The 20160-nt window shown below is 42.9% G+C and overlaps 1 protein-coding gene across 1 annotated transcript in view; it reads left to right on the top strand.

The window, feature by feature from the left end:
- The window catches only part of raraa (retinoic acid receptor, alpha a), a 140251-nt gene that overhangs the window by 35061 nt on the left and 85030 nt on the right, over positions 1 to 20160 (top strand). Inside the window, exon 3 of the mRNA XM_030755175.1 lies at positions 4171 to 4292. The gene's annotated coding sequence lies outside the window, so the exon portion shown is untranslated. The remainder of the gene's footprint in view (positions 1 to 4170; positions 4293 to 20160) is intronic.

A 20160-nucleotide genomic window follows, 5' to 3' on the forward strand; every position in this document is an offset into this window, starting at 1 on the left:
TGTTGGTGCACAATTAGAGGGAATTATTTTGGTGGCAGCATGTGTTTTGCGTTTTGATGTTGGTACTGGCTGTCGACTCGGTTGGAGCGTGGGGCGTGCCACAACAATGGGGTTGTGGGTTCAGCTCCCACACAGACTACATGCATACCAACTTAGAAGTCAGAATAGTTGCGCAAGTGGCTAACCATACAGAAGACAAACGCTTTTTCTGCACTGATGGGTATTTTATTGCGACCTCAAAAATGCGTCTGGAAATCCACAGAGAATGGTGATAATATCTGCATGGCAAGATTTGTTGTCGCATGGCCCACCCATACTACAGCTTCAACTAAGGGCATTCACTGGGCTTTGTCACAGCATGTTTCTGCAACATTGACTCAAAGCAGCCTTCTTGTATTTAAGCCTTTCTTGGCTGGGTGATCACAGATTTTCTTTCTCTCGTCTCCATTCTAATTAAATCAGTGATGACTTTGGGTCTTACAGGGTTAAAAAAAATTATTCTCGATATGGCCAAATATCATCATATCTATTAAAGATAAATTCTTAAAGGGATGGCGTACCTTTTCCTTATGATTGCCTTCCCTTCTGTCCGGTTGGGCGATTGCAATAAAACAAACATAATCAGCATTTGGAACATGGTTTTGGTATTAATTGTATTCAACTGTTTGCTCATGTTTTCTCTCCTGAATATGTCTGGCGTACCTGGAGGTTTGTTTGGAAACAGTCTGCTTGTGTTTCTTGCTTTTGCTGACTTTTTTTTTTTTTTTTTAATGATGTCACCATATTCTCAAGTCTCAGCAATAAATTTGGTGAGTACTATGCTATTGTTACCCACAGAAATGACAGCCAAAACTATGAAGAGGGCTGTACCTCTGGGCTGCTGCTCCATTCATCTGAAGCTGTGCCCCCTTTGATGCGCGTTTAGTTTACTTGACCTTTTAATTTAAGCAGACATGTCAGACCCTTCCCAAGATTCAGTATTCACTTGTAGAAAACTGTCGTGTGTGTGTGTGTGTGTGTGTGTGTGTGTGTGTGTGTGTGTGTGTGTGTGTGTGTGTGTGTGTGTGTGTGTGATACTCCTTCCCACAGGGTTTATCACAGTTGAGTGAATGTTGGCTTGCGGACAGTAACTCTGATCATATTTGATGATGGAAATGCATACCACTGAGGATTGTGTGCGCGCGTGTGTGTGTGCGCGCGTGTGTGTGTGTGTATGTTTGTGTTTGTGTGTGTATATATACCAAGCAGATTGTGGAGGTGATGATAGTCCTGCCGGTGTCTGTAGAGGGCATTAATCTCACTGTTTATGCTTGTTTGTCTTTTTTATTTTATTTTTTCTGCTGAGTCTTCAACTCTTGTAACACTGCATTCAAAGCCTTTATGCTGTTTCCTTCTTTGTTTTTGCACCTCACAGCCCCCCCCCCCCCCCCCAATACATGTGTTTGTTTTCTTTAAGGAGATCTCAGAATTGGCCCTTCTTCCTCTATTTTCTTTTCTTTATGGCCTGCTCTCCTCTCCTCGTCTCTGCCCCCATTGCCTCTCTCTCTCTCTCTCTCTCTCTGTCTGTCTGTCTGTCTGTCTGTCTGTCTGTCTGTCTGTCTGTCTGTCTGTCTGTCTGTCTGTCTGTCTGTCTGTCTGTCTGTCTGTCTGTCTGTCTGTCTGTCTGTCTGTCTGTCTGTCTGTCTGTCTGTCTGTCCGTCCGTCCGTCCGTTCGTTCGTTCGTTCGTTCGTTCATCTTTTAATCTCCACTCATCTCTCCCCAGTCTGGATATTGGTATTTGGGCCTCTAATTGAGCTGGCATCCCGTGAATACTTCATGAAAAAAAACAACAGAGAATCCCGCCATTGTTTTCTGTACCCTGTGTTCAGACACAGAAGGCAGGGCTGCTCTGCCTGTGTGAAAGAGAGAAAGCATTTATGAGAAGATAAAAAACATCAAAGATTTTTAAGGTTCATGAATGTGCATTGCATGTTTTTTTTTTTTTTTCTATTTCACTTTCTTTACATTTAGGAGCTGAATGCATGAATACAACTTATGTTTTTTACCAACAGAAGATTCAGTGTGACAAAATTGCTCATAGCATGCAAACATACACGCACCAGCCCTTAGTATAAAGTCATTTATGATTATGAAATTAAACCTGGAACTCATCCTCTTACTCTTTCTGTCTTGCCTACCCTGAAGAAATCTCCTCCTCCTCCTCCTCCTCTCAGCTGAGCACACCCCTCGTTCCAGAAAAGAGAAATGAAGCAGTGTCTACTCCTTTTCCAAAATGTGTTTGACAGCTACTTCGAGCTCTCCGCTAACAATTCCCAGCACATACTTGCGCGGGGACACACATGCACAAATGCTTCGGAGTAAACCCCTGGCTCGGTTTAATGTGCTGCAGTGTTACTGATCAACCAGGCTGAGGATATTTGGTGTCCGTCTTGGATGCAGCACAGAGTTGTAATCTTCACCTTTTTCTTTGTGCCTGCAAGGTTCTGGAGGTGTGTGTGTGTGTGTGTGTGTGTGTGTGTGTGTGTGAGAGAGAGAGAGAAAGGAGAAAGTGAGAAACTAAGAGATAGAAATAGATTAAGGCTGCTGCACTTGAAACTCTAACTTCTAGTGAGTTTGCTTTTCAGGTGAGAGGTAGATTGGGAAAGGTGTGTGTGTGTGTGTGTGTGTGTGTGTGTGTGTGTGTGTGTGTGTGAGAGACAGAGAGAGAGAGGGATGGAGAGAAAGAAGTGTTCTCCAGTTGCAGACTGAAAGAGGACCCACTGCAGGATGCCCTTCAGGCAACTAACACACAGAAGAAACTGAAATATGAAACAGTGGCAGCACACATCAGCACATACAGTACAAGATATAGAGCCCACATTCATACACACACACACTGACAACTACACCAAACTCCCTCTGTGTGTGTGTGTGTGTGTGTGTGCATCTGTGTGCGTGTGTGTACATGTCTTTGTTCTGTCTGGCTGTCCTCTTGGCACGTAAATCATAATGGATCTCATTATCCAACTGGGTCGGCTTGGTGGGGCCTGTCTGGCAGGAGATGATAGCTGGATGGCTGAAGGGCTTCCATAAGACACACACAACACACACAGCCACACACACACACACACATACTCAGCTTTATCCATATATGCATGCCATTTAGCTTGGATAGCTTCTGTGGGAGCATATATGTTTCATTTTCACTCAAATAACATCAACAGAAGGACACACACACACACACACACACAGACACACACGTTTATAGCCCATCCAGACACAATGGACATTAGCGGCTCAGCTTGCCGTCAGACAGAAGGCGAAGTGATGCAGAGCAGAGGGAGGGACGGATGAAAAATGGAACTTATCCTCTTACTCCCTCTCTCTTGTCATCCCCTCCCCACCTTCTCTGCCCTCTTCTTTCCTTCTTCCTTCCTGCTTATATCCTATCCGTCACTTGTTTGGAGGACACAGCAGATGTCGGTTTGTCCCTCGAGGTGAGCGGGCGCTTGTGTTGCCATCTTTTTCCTCCTTATCACGGCACAGTCTCCCACACAGGCTGCAAGAGAGTCATGAATCACACGTGCACGCTACAACACACTAGTTATGAGGGGTTTTTTTTTTTGCGGGGGGGTGTGTAATGTTTTGTTCCAGTAAATAGTAAATCGCATGTTTTGTGAGTCTTGTACGCAAATGCATATACACGCTGGTGCCATTCGGTATCCGAGCAGCGCTCAGTGTTATGCTGTGAATACAGGCGGAGCAGTTGGTTGCTCGTAACACGGTTAGGGCCCTACACCATTTGTCTGGACATGACCATTACCCAAGGCAATTACTGGCTGGTGTACCGGCGAGTCGCCAACAACCTAATGTTTTCCCGTCATGCCTGCCCCCACCAACTCAAAACCCCTTCCTTTGCAAACACACATACACACACTCGAGCAGAAGGAGGGGGGGGAAAGACAGAGAGGAAGGATGGAGGGCCTGAGGCAAAACCCCCACCCCATCGACTTGACTGACTGATACACCTAATAAACTTTCATTTAAGCTAATGTTCCTCTTTTTTTTTCTCTTTTCTCCATCCCTCTCCCTCTCCCTCTCTCCTTTCTATCTTTTTTTCCCCCATTGCTACTCACTTCCACTCTCCTCCACTCTTCATCTGTTTCTCCATTTTTCTGTTTGTGCGCCAGAAGAAGGGCCTGTCCGAGCAATCGATGCAGGCAGTCCACCAACCGGAAGCCCAGTTGGCCCAACAGCACACCACTCAATCAGTCTGAACAGCAACACCCACGGCTGCTGGCAACCAACAGAGGTAGACACACTCTCTCTGTATACAGCAGTAGATCCTGAACTGAGCTCATTTGATAAATCATGTGGATATCCTGCAACAGCAGTAAATGTCATGCACTGAATTTTATGTATCAAAACAAAGCCGAATGAATCAACAGCAGTACATCAGAGGTTCACACTCATCTCTTAAATAGCGCAGACGTGCCAGAGGGTTTTGGAACGTGACTCCTTGCCACTGCCGGTCCATACATCTTTGAATACTCTAGGTGATATGCTAATTTAACTTTCAGACAAAACAGCTGTTTGTTTTCCTTCTATTTATAGGCTTTGTCTGAGACCACAGCTGGCTCAGTATGTACATGTGTGGTTTTCCCTGTACTGGTTACTGTGTCGGTATGTGTTGACAGTGGACACGCTCTGTACAACCACACTGTTTGTAGCTGCTGTACTTTCACTGGTTTGGTTTGCCAGCAGATCATGTGTGTGTGTGTGTGTGTGTGTGTGTGTGTGTGTGTGTGTGTGTGGTGTTTCACTGCTTTGTGTATTTTTGCTAGCTTTAATATATATGAGGCCTGTGTGCTCACCATAGTGTATATGTTCTCAGTTAATCTGTTTGAAGTGTGTGGTAGGAAAGGGGTATTCTGCTTTTTGTCTCAATTTGAGCCGAGTTGGGAAAGGCAGGGAATTTCCTATATTTTTGCTTTAAAAAGAAAAATACCAGTACCTTGCTGTTTTCTCCAGTTGTTGATTAATGAGAGCTGTTTTTCTCATCGCCTATAATTTTTGCTCACAGAGGTGAGTAGTTATTTTTAGATTTCATAAGCCCCTTTCAAACAAAGGCGCTCCCTTTTCATTCATCTGACAGCATCTCGGTGCATCGGCTTCACGCCTGTCACAGCTTTTCCTTTCTGTAAAAGCAGTGACAAGCGTACCAGTTTTGAACTAGTAGCATATGCTTCCCTAGAGACTTTTGACCTAAACAGCCAAACTGCTGTTTTAGATTTCTGTCAGGAAGTCTAAATCTGAAAAAAATGTTCAGCCCTTCAACGTGTATCGATCCCATTAACAGGGGATTATACAAACCCCTCTGAACCCTGTCACATAACCTACGCTGTAACCTGACGCGCACCTCCTAAAAATGTAACCACACTTGTGTGATGCACCCCGCAACCTTTGTGATTGGCCTGTTCAGTACCGTGAATTCCTCCTATGCATTTCCGGCTACTTTTTTCACTGCAGTTTTGAATAGATCAGTGATAGAATAATAATTACTGCCTCAATGTAAGGAATAATAATCATAGCCTTACTATAAGGACTCACATATGTCAGCAAATTCCTGGAGGGAGATTGCAGAAATTATCAGAATGGATGTGAGGGAATGTACAAAGAAGTGGAAAAACTTAAGGCTCCAAAAAAAAAAAAAAAACGCAGAACAAAAACAAAACAAAACAAACAAACCCAAAGTGACCACAACAAAGAGCGGAGACCCAGGAATTGTATTTGTTTTTTATCATGGCTGTTACCGCATAAAACACTGGGACATGACCGCGAGGGTAATTAACACCACGCACATGCTGACAACGGCATCGCTCACTTACGTAGGTTTTGTCGAAGGCTCTGAAAAAGATCCACCGCAGGATTCTAAATCAGCCGTACGAGCGGAGCCTGTTTGATTCAGCTCTTTGCTTTGAAACCAACATAAAAAGTTTTTAGTCCTCTCTGCTTCAAGATCTAGAATTAAAGAAGTGTTGACAAAGGTAATTCATGCTTGTGTTTCTCAGTGCTTCACCTCTTTAGATCTCTTTGTTCTGGCATAAGTGAAAAGGTGTGAGAGTTTTTACAAAGAAGTGCAGCAGCTTCACATCACCCCAACTTTGGCTTCTCTTTACTGGCTCCCTGTTTGTTTTAGAATAGAGTTTAAAATATTACCGATCGCTCCTAAAGCAGGCCTGGATCTGGCCCCAAGCTACAAAGCAGAACCCCCCTTTAAACCAGTTGACAGTCTTCGATCTTCAAGTGGGGACCTTCTGTGGCTGATGGTGGTTGGTGTTTGCCCCTCAGCTTTGGAACCTCTTGGCTGAGGAGATCAGACTAGAAGAATCAGACACTTCCTTTAAATCACTTCTTATAAGCCATCATTTATGGATTTGGTCTTTTGTTTTGATGGCCTTTTTTGCCATTTCTGTTATGATTTTATTTTTATACTTTTATTAGCTTTTAGTTTTTACATTGTCAGTTTCTGTTTTGCATTTTGCATCCTATTTTTTTTGTTTAAACTTAATTTTATCATGTTTTTTTTTTTTTAGCTTCAATTTTTTGATTTACTGTTCAGCTTCTTTATCTTCTAAGTAATATTCTCTTGTAAAGTCAGTTCTGATAGGTTGTAAGTCAAGTTTATTAATACTGTTAAATACGCTTTGCTGTTAGCACAGCACAAGTCTGAATGGAAGTCGTCCTATTAATAGAGAGGCACGCACAAGATTAGGGCTGATTCTATCTATCCTGAATCTTTGGGGAAGTGCACACACAGAAGTCTCCAAAGTAACTTTTCACGTATGTTGAGTTTTCCCTCATTACAGATTAAATTGTCTATAAAACACTACTTTACAGTAAATTATTTACCTCAGTGAGAAAAGTCTGTGCCAGCACCGATTAACATGACTCACCAGTAATGAGTACAGTCAGAGTTAGTTTGGATAGCTGTTTGTAGCCTCTCTGCCAAGTTTATTTCATACCTGCAGCTACAGGAATTCATTAGAGCTTCCAAAGCAGGAGAGTTGCATGCAGTACTTACCCTGCTGTTATACTTAAATATTGGAAATTTTAAAGCTCAGTGTCAAAAGGGAAGCCAAAACAAAATGAATACTGACTGCCCATCTGAATCTGATAATAACTATTTAACTAAAATTGTGTGTTTTAATATGGGCTGGAGGATCTGAAAAGCCGCATCCCAAGCCTCACTAATTGAAATAACTAAATCAGTCACATTAGGCCACAACCCAAATTAAACCATTAACAAATCAGTGTCATCAGATGGCATAGATATTAACATGAAGAAGAAATCCCCTTTTTCTTTTGGGTGTTTTTGTGTGTGTGTTGGGTTTGTGCTTTCTTTGTATGTGCATAGATAGGCATAGATTAACATGAAGAAGAAATCCCCTTGTCAGTGGCAGACAGCAAAGGTGCACTGGTGTCAAGGACGATCTCTGATCCACTCCTTTCAAGGACCTTTTCTAACTCTTGATACATTAGTGTTTCATTTGCTGAGTGCTTAGCCGAATGAAGTAGAATAGCTTTATTTCCCTCTTTTAGCCACTGACCTACAGGTTGTACCTTATATACTCTTATTTCCTTTAAGTGTTTAAAGGGAGCAGAGACTTTACCACCGCTTCTTCAGTGTGTGGGTTGTTTTCATCAGTATTTTGACATCCAGATTTCCACCCTGCAATCTATATGACTAGCTGATCCGCATTTCTGCAACATGCACAGACTTCAAAGAACTCACCCCACCCAGCTCTAATATACAGGTGCAGCACTGCTGTCTCCTTATCCATCCAAAGGTGTACGACTCGCTATGCTTTGTAGCTGGAGGTGTGCTAGGTAGACAGTCTAGTATTTTTTTAATAAGACGGGCAATAACAATAAATCCCATAGGCTAATCACACACTCACCAATAACCCCCCCCCCCCAAAAGCAGTGAGATGCGGCATTACTCTGCCGCCGCCTTCAATTACGCCATTCATCATGCATCTTATCTGGCCGACGGTTGATTGAGTGTGCAATGGGAGGCACTGCAAACCCTCCATTCGCTGTACCCCTGTGTGTGTGTGTCTGTGTGTGTGTGTGTGTGTGTTGTGTGTGTGTGTGTGTGTCGGGGGTGTTGACAGAATGGAAAACTGCATTTCGGGGGATGTGGGCATGTGCGAGTGTATATAGGATTTATTGGGATGTATGAGTGTGCGTGGAAATGTGTGAGTGAGAGCACAGCAGATCTACAGGAGTGTATAAATCAAACCGGGTGATCCCCCCCCCCCCACTCCGATCCACTCTGTCTAAGCAAGAGCATTCCTCTTTTTTACTGTTCCTGTACTTCCTTCTGTCTCTCTCTGTCCTTTCTTTCTCCTCCTCCTCCTCTTCTCCGTCTTCTTCCCTGTAACAGATTTGTCTGGGGGCCCCTGTCTAATCTCCAGCAGTGGTGGGGTGTTGGGAGACGGGCGACAAATTTTAATAAGCAACTGGGCGCTGTAATTTAGCGGCCTGGGAGGGAGATTAAGCTGATTGATGCTGGGCTCGCCTAATGGTCCAGCCTACGGCTCCCAGCCCAAATTGGTGGTAATGAAAGTTTTGTGCAAATTGAGATGGAAGAAAATAAGGCATCCTCTCATCTTCCCTCACTCTCTCTATCTTCATTCATTCTTTGTGTTCCTCCCTCTGTTTCTGGCTCCCTGTTCATTTTTCCTCTCCTCTCAATCTTTTTGACAAGGTGCGTCTTTTCTCTGCCTCTCTCCATCAAGTCCTTTCTTTCCTCCCCTTTTTTATTCTTTATCTATTTCACGTTCTCTCTTTCAAGCTGTCCTTCATATCCTCCATCATCATTCATGCCTTTTTGCCTCTTTGTCTTTCTTATCCTCTTTCATGCTCATTGCTTGCTCTGCCTCTTTACCAAAATCGATTTGTCCTCATCTGCTGTCTCTCTTTCCCTTTTTTCCTCTCTGCGCTGTCAGTAGTTTTTCTCAGGCACTCTTAACTCTGTTCAGTATGTTTTTATTTATCTGACTCACAGGCTCATTTGCTCCCTCCCTCTTCTGTCTTGGCTGTAGAAAGGGGTTTTGTGTGTGCCCTTGTGTTTTGCAGCTGGTACAAGAGGTGTTGTCTGCATCGCTCCAGTGTTGTCAGGTCAAAACCATCTAGAGAAATGAGAAGAAGGGGCTGATGGCTGTCTGAATCTACCTCCATATTTTCCTTTTGTCTCCTCAACTTTTTCTTCTTCAGCCCACTTGAATTACTTACAGCTGGACTGCCACTCTGACGGGCTTCATCTGCCATGCATTAATAGGCCGTGGGGATTTTCAGAAACTTTACAGGGTATGGTGAATGTGTATCTGTGTCCAGCACCTTGTCCTACGAGCAAATTCTGTATCATTCCATGTCTTTGTCAGATTGTTTTATGACACTGCTGTTTCAAATCATATCACGCAAATCTCCGTTTAGTTCCAACAGAATTGGTTGTCTGAGGTTTGAATTTGTTAAAAATAAATGCATTTTCTGCTCTCTATTTATATAACAGTGGTAAACACATAACAGCAGTTTGTTTTAAATGGGACTCAGAACAGTGCAGATTTCTATGGCATCAAAGATGAAAGAGCCCCCTACAGAAAAAAAAAAAAACCCAAAAACTTTATAAAGTTAATGTACAAAGCTGTAATACCACAAAGCACTTTTACTGATCTCTGAGCTGTGCAGGGAAGAAGCAGAGCAGCGAGCGCACTGCACCAAAGATGTTACCTTAAAATGACTTCTGTATGGGTGTTTGCATGAGGCACAGGAAACTACGGTTTCATAAGTCTTGCATGAGTAAATCAGTGTCCTTACTAAATTTCCAACTTCCTCTGGCCACCACTCCTTTAAGAGAGAGTGAGAGAGAGAAAACTGTATGCATACTGAATGAAGAGAAGTGGAGAGTGGCCTCGGGGAAAATAAAAACAGCAGCTATTAACATGAAGTGATGATGGTGGGGGGGGGGAAGGCAGCGCTAATTCACTGGTACTGGAACACTGCAGGACTGTATGTAGCATTAGATATTTCATCTGTTGTGAAATCCCCCTGAGAATGGATACGATGCTGTAAACTCACACGGGATTTCTAGCCCTCTAGGACTTAAGCTTATGATGTGTTTACGCGTTCTCTATAAGTTTATGTGTGTGGATGTTTATGTCATCCATTCAGGTTTTGCAGGCACGTGGCCTGGAGGCCAGGCATAGAGACCGCGACCATCTGGCAACCACCGGTTGTGAAGGGAAAAATTAATATTCCCCAACTGGTTGTGAGTTGCTGCTGCAGGTTGTTGGCAGTCGCTGGGAAAGTGATTGCTAAAGCCCCAGTCACACAGGCCTACAGACCTGTTAGTTAGCTCTTGGCAAACACCAGTTTTTAGGGAAAAGTGTGTATTCCCCATCCAGTTAGCAAAAACGTCCTTCTGATTGCTTTGGTCGCTAGCATATAGCTGCAGTCGTGGTTTGAATGGAAGTGACGGACTTGTCTGCAAACAATGTCCAGCTGTAGAGAAACTGAGACCCTTTGCCTTCAAAGTAAAAGTTGTACCTTTTGAAACATGTCTGCGGCACTGAGGTGCAACATTTACTTTGAAGGAAAGCGTCTTCATTTCTGCATCATGCTTTTTTCTAGTTTTCCTACCACTTGGCTAGTAGTTAGCAAGTATTTGCAGACAAACATAAAATGGTGCAGGCAACTGTGGCAATCTCCTAGCAATCAAAGCAATTACTGAGAGGTTTTCGGTGCAACCGATTTAATTTAGCAAGACCTGCAAGTCACTTTCCCCCAGCACCCAGTGGTTGTATCATCTTCAATATAGCGGGCAACTCTTGAGCAATGTGCACATGACAGCACATGAGAAACCTCAATACGGTCACCCATTTCCCTGTGTGCACGTGTGGGTGTGTGTGGGTGTGTATCTGTGTTAGCTTCAGTTGCCCAACAATGCAACGATAAACGTAACGATTGTCTCTTGTGCACTTTTCAGTCCCATTTTCTCTTAACGTCAACTCGTCCCTCTCTTTGCTGTATCTTTGTTAAAGGGCGGTGCTGTTGATGTTCCCCTGCTCCTTTCTTGCCTCCTCCTTAAGTTATGCACCAGTCTATCATTAAAAGCTTCACTTCTCTCTAAAGTGGCGGCATGTATTATTCAAACTGCAGCATGAACACTCAGATCATTAAACAAGGGACCAAGCTGAGCTCTTTCTGTTACACAATGGGTGATAGGTAGGAGGTAGTAACAGAACACAGAGTTCAGAGTTTCCCTGCATACAGCATGTATGGCCTCCAAGTAAGTATTCCCTTCTTTGTTTTCCTTGAAGGCCCCCCTATTAAGTTTGTTTCCTAACTCACATTGCACAACGAGCACGCTTTAGCAATATCCTGGACAAATATGAACAAAGAGAGCATTTTTTTCCAAACCCATTCTGTGCTCGGAGAGAAAATTTGCAAAACAACCAGAGCAACACTCAACAGCAACAAAGCAGGAGAGCGGGACAGCTAAGGCTCTGAATGTGTGGCAACTTTCTCTGAAGTTTATCTTGGCAAAGGGCAGCCCTTGTTGATAGCTCGCAAAAGTATGTGGTTGGAATCCCAGATAACACATTATAATCCCGCTTCACAAGTCTGCCTAAATGCAGTGCGGTCAGAGAGCCGGTGTGGGTAATTTCAGATTAGATGTAGCCTTCCTCTACAGGAGCTATTAAGCTTTCTAAAGTTCACACTTGGCTTGCCAGAGTGGTTTGTTAGAGTTTATTGTTCATTTTTCTTCGGGGGATAGCGATAGAAGAAGTTTTGACGGACACTACAAAATATGGCTTAGATCGTAAACTGACAGCAATATTTTAGTTCCTGGTTTCCTTTTTACACTGGTTGCTTGTTTTAAAGAGTCTCGTGGTTATGCGTCCAGTGATTTGGCACCAGAAAGCACATTACATAAGGTTTTATGCACGCCTGTGTTGTTTGGAGAGACACGAAAACATTTTAATAAGTAAACCCCTAAGATAGCAGAAACAACGCAAGGCTGCTCCGACTATTTTCTCTTTTCTTTGCCTCACTGTGTTTCGATTTAAAAGCAGTTTGTTTGAAGGTTATGACTGCAAATGATCTACCTCCCATGATGCAGGCTAGTGGAAGGGCAGTAATGCAAGAAACGGTGCGCATATGAACAGTCTCTGTTTGCTGAATGCTCGCCTCCCACCTCATAGTTTCATGGTGGATGATGCTGGGAGGTATTAAATGAGCTGACTGAACGGTTTGAAATTCCCTTTTATAAGATAGTGGGATATGCCTGATGGTATGGGCTGCAGGGAAGGCGTGTGTGGGGGGGGTCGTTTGTTTTCCTGACTGGTTGCAGAAGATGTGCAGTAAGGTAAGGGAAAATGAGAGGCCTATGGTGGGGGAGGAAAGGAGAAGGGCGAGGTGCTGATGGGAAATCGACGAATGGCGTGCCAGTGGCAGAAGTGGTCATGTGCTGAGGAAAGACTAGGGGAGAATGAGAGGGAGGATGGAAGGAGGGCTTGACTGATTAACCTGTTTACCTCCATGAAAATGCTCCGGGCGCCACTCTGATTAAACTTCAGTCTTTCATCTATCATCGCCATGGCCGGCTTGAACCTTCAGAGCTGCCGATACCAAACGCTGTCAAACCGATCGAGCCTCCAACCCGCGCCACCTCCACACCCTCCAACAGCAAACCTATTGCTCTCAGTCAACAGCATAATTTGCATCTCATACTCACTCACTTGTCACTTCTTCACTTGTCAGTAACTCACCTTTTTCTTTCCATCACTCTTTCTCCCTCACCTGCTGAGTTTGTATGTGTGTCTGCCTTTTATCTGCTCCTTCCAGTCTGCTTCTAAGCTTCTTGCTCCCAAGACTCCCTGGGAATGGCGCTTGTGTGTCTCAGCCTGTTTCCTCCAATGATGTGCTTTCCCCAACTCCAGGCTTTTAGCACCTCCAGCATAATACGATTACACCCATTTGGGGACAGGATATTGTCAACGGCTTTCTATAAATATCCTTCCAGTCCAGTCACAGTAGCACAGCAGCACTACAAGTGGACCAGATGCAGCGATGGGCAGAGGCAGGGCTGCACACAGTGTTCTGGCCACTCAAGCACAAATGTTAGCCCTTTAAAAGCTTTTTGCACTGTTCTAAGACCAGACGGAAAAGCAGAAGACAGGGGTTGACAATTAGATTCAAGTATGGACCATAATGGCTCGCAAATGCGTACGGGTGCATTGATGCAGTAATGACTGTCTGAAAGAGACTTTTTCTTGGAAAAGCAACATCAACGGGCCAAAAACATCAATTTGTTATAATTTTGAGCATCAGAGGCAGAAGGAAGAAAATCGGGTAAAGTTTTGAAAGAGCCTCAAAGTAATTTAGAGAGGATAATAGTGATAATAGTGAACGTCTCCTAATTTTACTGAATCTGGCAGCAATTTAGTGTTTGACAGTTCATATCTAAATATGCTTCAGCAGCATCATCCCACCCAGAAAACTCGCTGAAGAGATGACAGTGATGACTTTGCCACACATGTAAACAAAGTTATGCTGGCCTTTAGAGCTCCACTGTCAAATGTTTTACTTGGACAATATGTGATATATTGTCACCCTCTTAAACATATTACTTTTCATCCAGAATTGTGTCTTTTTAAAGGCTTTAGGTGACCAACCACACTTATCTCAGAAAAAATGGAAATGGAAGTCTGATGCTTGAGATGGATAGTCTCTAAAAACCGTGCAAAGGTATAAATAAACCATGTCTTTGTCTGTTTATACCTTTTAAATCTGTTTCTTTAAGATGCAGAACTGTCTCTGTTATTCTCTTATATTTACCTGTGCCAGACTGCTGCTTTCCATCACAGGAGTTTTTACAAATAATAAAAACTCTCAATGTTTGAGTTTACAAGAGTAAAATCCCTTGTGGGCACCAGTGATACAGTAAACCCAGTATTGGTTATGAATAATATAAAAAGAAAAACAAACAACACGCTCTTCTCCAAATTCCCTGTCCTGTGGGGTGGAATCAATCACAGTGGTAATTGATTGTTAGATGGTAATTTCTTGTTCTTTTCATTCTTTTTTGTTAGTTATAGTTTACCAGTAGCTGCAGCTTTGTTAGAAATAATTAGCTATCTTGTTTTTAAGGGGGGGTCATTAAAAAGAATAATGCAACATAAGCACAATGCAACAAAATTAGACATCATCACTGGAAAACAAGACAAAGACACACAAACCACCAAACAATAAATATCAAATAATTATCCATACAAATTTAGAAGATCATATTCCAAGCAGAGCGGGAAAATGGATTCTTGCACAGATTATAGAAAAGTATTAAAGTCTTAAAGACCTCGATTTGATTCTCTCCCGTGTTGATGGGCTGCTTTTTCTCTCACTTCTCTGCAGGAGGTGGCGGAAAATTAGGTCAGTGTGTTTGATCGTGCTTTCACCCGTTCCCAGGCACTCATCCCAACAATTTTATTGCATAAAACGCTTCTTTGTTTCTTTGCTCTTTCTCCGTTTCTTCCCTCTGGCCTCTCTCACGTTCTGTCTCTCCTGCTGTCGGTGAAAATTGACTGAAAACACATGGACATCAGCCTGCCCAGCTATGCCTCAGCACACAACAGTACTCGGCGTTGTTCAAACCAAACAGCACAAGATCAGCAGCTTTCACCAAAAAACTATGCTCCTTGTTTTTGCATTTCCACGATGCAAATGGTTGCATTTGTTTGGGATTTTAGCAGTTCTTATTATTTGGACAGAATTTATTGTATATATTTCACAAAGATTTGAGTATTAGGACATTGTTCTTAATTTGAGCTGATGAGCAAATATGAGAATGTACAGAGAGTGTTCACAAAATCAGCTTAGAGAGTGTTATTGCTAGTCTACGTGGATGCTAACCCCGGGGGCAGCAGGAAGGGTTTTAGGTGATTTCTCTTCTGCGCAGAAAGCCTATATGGTGTTATAGCAGCCTGTGATGGACTGATTTAATCCCACTGATGCTGCTCATAAGACACCGGAAGAGGCAAAGACACGAGTGCACGCACATACACATCAAGTCACCCTTTAGTCATAAATGTGGTCATAAATGTGGTCAGATTGTGCTTGTGTGTTTGTATGTGTGTGAGAGAGAGAGAGAGAGAGAGAGGTCAGCAGGGCTAACCAGTCCCCTGGCTGTTCTCAAGGTTAATGTAAGACTGACAGCAGCCACTATTAGTGGCCTTCAGATGGTTTCCACCTCCTGTGTGCAGAGCTGATTCATCCTGGTGGCAGCAGTGCATTAAGATGTAACAGCTTACTCCCAGGTGTCACTCACCCCTTTAGACAGCGCCGACATCATAATTTTACATTTCCTATTAACTCGTATTATCTACGCTCAACCACAATGGTCCATTAAAGGGATAGATGCTGCCGTTACCGCCTCATTCGCACATGTCACTCAGCTCTTCCTATATGGCGTTATTTCATGTCGTGCCATTGTCTGTTAATTGAAATACCACAGGCATTGTCTGTAAGGTCCATTACAGGGGCGCAAGCCTTGTTCATAAGTGTCGCCTCAGCTTTAGGTGCAAGCTCGTTAATTTATGTTTGACTTATACGTGCACGGTGAGGTGGGGGTGGGGTGGGGGTGGGGGGGCTGAGGGGAGGTGGGAAAATGTAACCAAGAAGAAATGCACGCTGGCATGTCAAAGTCTCATCCAGACCATTGAAAGCTCATTTACATGTTAATGCAAAGCCATTAAGCAGATGCTCATATCTACTGCTGGTTGATGTTTAGCGTCTTACTCAAGGACACTTTGGGGAGTTGTGTTGCAGAGTTAAATGAGAGCAGCATAGAAGTTTTCAAGTTTCGTTGTTGTGAGTCACATTTTATTTTTAGTTTTTATGATACTGTGTGTGTGTTTTTTATGCAGATTCATTATATCTGATTACTGTGGTGGAAGCATGCACAAATTAGCACGCAGCTTCTGCGGAAGACTAAAAACTGCAAACTAAAATGAATGTTTGAGCTTCACTTAAAGGGAGTTTTTGCTTAGAGGTACCGACGAGGACTAAATCAGTGCAGCATGCAGCATTTTACCAACGCCAGTGCCACGTAGGGAAGGATGGTGGTGATGGTCGTATGAAGACTGATGATGTTGCTGCCTTGATGTCGAGGGAATGTCAATCAATCAATTAACCAATCAATAGTCATCTTGTGAGCGCCTAAGGACACTGGGGAAAATCTTCCCGTAACACTCGAATCAATCAGTTTCCACGTCAGCCGCAGGCTCACGCGCACCCAGGTGTGAGATCAAATATATATACATATGTGTTTATACTCTTTCTTTGATAGTTCTGTATTCACACTTATGTGGGCTTTTTGTGAAGAACTCAGTGCCTCCCTCTTTTTTCCACATGCTCAGATGCCAAGGCATCAGTTTGCAGTGCCATGGGAAGAAGAAAAATGATTAAGTTCTGTTTTCCCCCTCATCCCTCATCCCTTTCAGTCCCGCTCCTTCTCGTCTCTCCATTTCTCCCTTAATGGAAAGCAGCATTCCTTGGCTGCCATCAGCAGCTATAGCCATCTACACTATAACACAGTTAATAGATAGGCCTGGCAGCTTATGGAGTCCATGCATTTTTAAATGTGAGTTTATGACTCCTGAAGAGGAGGTAAGGAAAGAGAGCCAGGCATATGCTTGATGTGTTTTTTTTTTTTTTTTTTTAATGTGTGAGAAGAAAAATGGAGCACAGAAGCATTAGAAAAGATTAGTATCATAATCTTGCTCGGGCTCGCTTTCACTCTTTCTCTCTGGCAAGGTTGTTTGTAACTGTCGGCTTTATTTCGTGCATTGTTTTGCATGCTCCCAGATATCGCGTGGATTTATTGTATACATATACATTAGTGTGTGCATTTGGGTTGTATATGTTTTTAATCTTGCAGCTTTGAGTGGGTCAAAGGTCATCCTAGGAATACCGTACTCATTTAGACAGTGTTGGTTAATAATGCATGTGTCCTAGAGAGGTCATATCATGATGGCCTGACCCACAAACCCCTGCTTCTACTCCTCTTCATATAAGCATGAATACGTGTAGTGCAAGTGCTTTAAGTGATTGCACAGTGCCCCACATTGTGCTCCTATTGGCCTGCTTGTTTTGCAGAGGGCACCGGTGCTAAGCTGTGGAGAAGTTCCCCTTCAGAGGTGAAAACTACATGCAGTGTGGAGTTTGTTTGTTTTTTAAATTTCGTGGTGTGAAAAATGCACAAAAACAAAACCACGACTTGCAGCGCTGTGGTCGAAGGCTGATGAGCCTACCACTGCAGCATGCAGCTGACATAGAAATTTCAAACTGTCTACAGCCTAAACACAAAATGACATAATTAAGTGAATCAGTGTAAGGTGAAAAACTGCAGCGCCCTCATTCATTTGAATGGAGCCAGTCTGTCGATGCAGAGGGGCTGCCAACAAAGGGGTCTCAGACAAAATGACCTCAGGGGGTTGTCTGGCACCCGCCCTAACTTTGCTCCAATATAACATGACGTCATCTGGCAAAGGGCTTGTAGACCAACAAAGCACACACGGATGGTAGATGACTATGTTGCTGTATATCTACTGTTTACCTAGCAATCACGGAATGAAGATAAAACAGCTGAGGATGAGATAACTTTATTGTGCAAGCGTGCCTGTAAGTATTTTCAAACTGTTGTGCAATGTTTTAGTGTCTGATAAACCTTCAGCTAGGCTTGCTGGGGTTACATAGACTTTTTAAGGTATTTATTTTAAAGGTATAAGATGAGACCGTATGGTTCATCGGTATTGTTTGATGTTGAGTTACATAACCTGCCAGTGTCTGTTCCTAATCTCCCTTTTTGGAAGCAATCAGGCCACGCTGCAATTCTCCTGTAACAGCGCTTGTGCACATTTTGGTTTTCCTGAAAATGGATTTTTCCAAATTAACTATCATTGTCGGTCATGCTTGGTCTTCTCCTCTGCTCTCTGTTCCACCAGGTTTACGTGTGTCTTTCTCACACTGTGTTTGTGTGTAAAGTTGTGGGTAGAGCAGCTGACAGGAGAGACAGGTGGAGTGAGGGTAACGTTGCTTAAACTGACGACAACTTGTAACGTTGTTGTCAGCGCAATAAAAACTTCTCAGTAAGTTTTCATCCACCCAATGCAGTAAACTTTAGGGAAACACTCTGAATTCATAAGTAACTGGAGGATCAGTCAAGTTCTGAAGCATTCCAGTCCTGCTTGGCTCTACTTGACACTCGTGAATCTGTTCAAAATCAACACATTTTGGATCACATGTATTTCATAATAACACAGCACACCAGCACAGGTCCTGGTGTTATTTGGGATTTTTTTCAGTTAGCATAGTTACTGCTCTGCAACAGGAACAAAAGGGGGAAAAAAAGGAGCAGCTGCATGTTTTTATGTGAATTTTTTTGTAATTATTAAAAACATCTTTCTTTATGTAAGCTAATGATAGCAATTGTGTGAACAAGTATGCTACACAAATGTAAATATCTGTCCTTGACCTAAAACCCCTGGTTTGGTAATGCAGAATAAAGTCTGATCTGTTATCAGTGGCCTGCAGTCGAGCCTTTTTAAAGTATTATTGTAAATATGAAAAGCAAAAGAAGCCCTATAAGTATGCAGACACACACACACACACACACACACACACACACACCCCACACACACACACACACACAGACCGTTATAAACACACACACTATGGGAGGTCATTCAACTAATTGAATTTAGCTGTCTGTAAACAAGACTCTAACAAGCCTGGTGGAAGTACAGCAACATTTAGTTTGGCAAATCAAACTGGCTTTTTTCCATGCATGCATGTGTGTGTGCACACACACACACACTACTTGATACCAACTAATCACACTCAGATACACACTCCTGTGCAGAATAGTGGTCATGCATGAGTGCTTTCACAGTCACACATTTATACGTAGAGGAAGCTGTTCATTTCACTTTAAATTTACAATGTGGATTAATGCTTACACCGCAGGAGACCATTACCTATTAATGCCAGTATAAAGGGTTTATACAATAAAAAAAAAATCCTGGTATTGTCTCTGAAGTTGCCTACAGGAACCACAAACTATTAAGAGGGCACACCCGTTCAGACGAGCAGATCTTGTTTGATCCTCCAGTGGGCAAGCGGTGGTATAAACAGGAAGGGGCCCTGTGCTTTAGTGCGTCATTTGCTCTCGTGTCATTGGATCTTCTGTATTGAAATGTGCTGAAGTGTTTCACATAACATTGTTAGCCTGATATCCTGGATAGGTACACAAAGGTGACAAAGACTAAAGTACATGTACAGTGGATTGGTATGTGTTGGCTGGAGGAAAAAAATGAAACATCCTCTTGAGGCAGCTCTGCTCTGTTCCCTTATGAGAATAGATTGATTCAGATGTGTTGATAATGGTGTGTGCACGTTTGTTTGATGTTTTTTTGACTATAGATATTCTGTGTGTGTGCGTCAGGGGGTGACGGGTGTTGACTGATTGTTAGAAGTATGGATTTGATTTGTGTGGAGCCTCTTCCAGTACCTGGAACAGGTTTGAAACTAGGCTGAGGAAGCTACTTCACTTTTTCTCTCTCTCTCTCACACACATACACTATGTGTATGCGTAAGCATTAGCATTTGCATACAAATAGTGATCTGGACTGTGCGTTTTTCCTTTTTACGAAACCGTGTGTTTGTTGTTATCATTCAGCAGAGAAATGAACTCTGTTCTTGAAATTATTGTTGACTGTACAAATGGCATGACTCACTCCTATTCTGAACAGGATCCAGCCAATTTAATCCAAATTCACAGAAATTTACGAAAGCACTGCACTTATCTTTTCTTTTTTTTTTTTATAAATACACAAAATCTGTGTGTGGCAGAGATTTAAAATTGTGTGTAGATCTTTATTTGGTTGATATTGTGTGTTTCACGTTTGTTGGAGAGAGAAGCTTCCTTCAGAGAGGACACGTTTGGTCAGAAAAATCAAGATAGAAGTGGCAGAGCTTAGAAGAAGGGATTGGCAGGACAGTTGCCAGATGGTTTGTGAGGCATAACTGAATGGATGGAAGCAGTGTGTGACTATTGG

Source organism: Archocentrus centrarchus, chromosome 19, assembly GCF_007364275.1.
Source record: "Archocentrus centrarchus isolate MPI-CPG fArcCen1 chromosome 19, fArcCen1, whole genome shotgun sequence".
In the NCBI taxonomy this organism is placed as follows: domain Eukaryota; kingdom Metazoa; phylum Chordata; class Actinopteri; order Cichliformes; family Cichlidae; genus Archocentrus; species Archocentrus centrarchus.